The 2,456-nt window shown below is 47.4% G+C and overlaps 2 protein-coding genes across 5 annotated transcripts in view; both read right to left on the bottom strand.

The window, feature by feature from the left end:
* The window catches only part of LOC123976856, a 7,160-nt gene extending 6,768 nt beyond the window's left edge, over nt 1–392 (bottom strand). The window contains exon 1 of the mRNA XM_046059240.1: nt 262–392. The gene's annotated coding sequence lies outside the window, so the exon portion shown is untranslated. The remainder of the gene's footprint in view (nt 1–261) is intronic.
* The window catches only part of LOC123976847 (GON-4-like protein), an 82,010-nt gene that overhangs the window by 57,698 nt on the left and 21,856 nt on the right, over nt 1–2,456 (bottom strand). The gene's annotated exons all lie outside the window — the stretch shown is intronic.

The following is a 2,456-nucleotide window of genomic DNA, read 5'->3' as shown; positions in this document are numbered from 1 at the left end:
GAGAGACAGGTAGAGAGTGAGACAGGTGGAGAGAGAGAGAGAGACAGGTGGAGAGAGAGAGAGACAGGTGGAGAGAGAGAGACAGGTGGAGAGAGAGACAGGTAGAGAGTGAGACAGGTGGAGAGAGAGAAAACATTTCATCAACACAGATATTCATTGAACTTTTTGACGGCCTGAGCACATGTTTGACATATTTTTCATCAACTAAGATCAGGATGAGGATGATGAGGATGATGAGGATGATGAGGATGATGCACGTACGGTGTCAGCCAGCTCTCTATAGACCGGCTCCAGTTTCTTGCAGTGTGGACAGGATGGAGAGTAAAACTGGATCAGAACGTCTTTGTCTGGATCATTGACGATGTCATCAAAAGACTCTGCAACAACCACCTGCCAGCACACAGAGGTCAGAGGTCAGGGGTCATTTACATTTACTCATTTGGCAGACGCTTTTATCCAAAGAGACTTACATTTGAGGAACAACATACGAGCATCGACAGAGCATCAAATACAGATCTACAACTGACAATACATACTAGTAAGAGCTCACAGTACATATCACATCAATGGGGTAAATACCGAGGGAAGGAAGAGTTAAAAAAAAGTGTAATCAAAACGAGATCATTGTAGGGGACAGAAGAAGAAGAGCACAGGAAGTGCATGTTAGAGGTTAGAAGTTAGAGGTGTTATAAGAGGAAGTGTTCTCGGAAGAGATGAGTTTTCAAGAGCTTCTTGAAGTCAGAGAGGGACGCCCCTGCTCTGATGGCGTGCGGTAGCTCGTTCCACCATCGTGGTGTCACAGGGACTGGGGTCGCTTTGTGTGAAGGGATGGCAGAGCCAGGCGGCGTCCGCTGGAGGAGCGTAGCGGCCGAGAGGGAACGTAGACTTGGATTATGGAGTTTAGGTAGATGGTGCAGACCCACTCTGTATGCAGCATCAGTGACTTGAATCTGACTCTGGAGGCCCCGGGGAGCCAGTGGAGGTCACTGAGTAATGGAGGGACATGAGTCCTTTTGGGCTGATCAAAAACCAGACGCGCTGCTGCGTTCTGAACCATTTGTAAGGGTTTCACCTCAGCTGGAAGAGCTGCTAGGAGGGCAGAGAGGTAACCACGGCCTGTACCAGAAGCTGGGTGGCGTACTGAGTGAGGTAGAGCCTGATTTTCCTTAGGTTGTACAGAGCAAAGCGGCACGACCGAGAGACCAGCAGCAACATGGTCTGAAAAGCACAGCTGGTCATCAATCATGACACCAAGTTTCTCCCCACCCTGGCTGGAGTGATGGTTGAGGAGTCAAGTTGTAGTTTGATGTTATGGTGGATAGATTGTTTGGCTGGAATGACCAAGAGTTCAGTCATAGAGAGGTTTAGTTGAAGGTGGCGAGCCTTCATCCATGCAGATATGTCCGAGAGAAAGTCCGTGATCCGCGCCGAGACGGTGGGATCGCCTGGCGGGAAGGATTGGTAGGTAATGATAACAATATCATTTGTACAGTATTACCTTCAAACAAAAGGGAATGTTTGCAGACACTTTTATCCAAAGTGACACATTGGTGGATGTGCCGCAGTGGGAATCAAACCCAGGTCTCCCACAGAAAGGTCAGTGTCTTATCCACTGCACCATCACCACCCCATGTTGAGAGGCATCCATGAGCCGTATCTATGTGCCAGATCCTTTCATCCTAAAGAAACCTACTGAAATAAAGAATATGTTGCTGTGAGTGAGGAGCAGAGTTTACCTTCTCAAAAACAACCAAGGACTTCCAACGCTGCAGATGAAAGTTGAAGTAATCATGTTTTCTTGTTTCTAACCAGCAGTTTCCTTGTGTAATGGCGCCATCAAGTGGGTAAAAACACAATGATAAAACAACCTTGTTTTAATTTTTTAACCAATCAGAGACCGATAGGAATATTCCAAACAACCAATTGCACAACTTTGAAAAGACAGAAAGAATCATTTTGCCTCTTTACCATGAAATGAAACAGAAATCGGTTGTTTAGCATATTGAAGGTATTACGTTGATAGTAGTCTTTCATACTGAGAAAACATCAACCTGTATTACCTCATAATTATCATTATTACCCTGTTAATGTTAATTATTCCAAATATTACACCGATATACCATTTTACTGTTAGGTTACCATACGGTAATCATTATATTACTACATTATACTATACTGACCTCTCGTCCTCCTCCCACCCTGTCCGTAGACCTCTCGTCCTCCCCCCACTCTGACCTCTCGTCCTCCTCCCACTCTGACCTCTCGTCCTCCCCCCACCCTGACCGTAGACCTCTCGTCCTCCTCCCACCCTGTCCGTAGACCTCTCGTCCTCCCCCCACTCTGACCTCTCGTCCTCCTCCCACTCTGACCTCTCGTCCTCCCCCCACCCTGACCGTAGACCTCTCGTCCTCCTCCCACCCTGTCCGTAGACCTCTCGTCCTCCCCCCACTCTGACC

This window comes from Micropterus dolomieu, linkage group LG09 (assembly GCF_021292245.1).
Source record: "Micropterus dolomieu isolate WLL.071019.BEF.003 ecotype Adirondacks linkage group LG09, ASM2129224v1, whole genome shotgun sequence".
Lineage (NCBI taxonomy): Eukaryota > Metazoa > Chordata > Actinopteri > Centrarchiformes > Centrarchidae > Micropterus > Micropterus dolomieu.
Note: the sequence above shows the minus strand (reverse complement) of the source record. Positions and strands in the feature narration are given on the sequence as shown.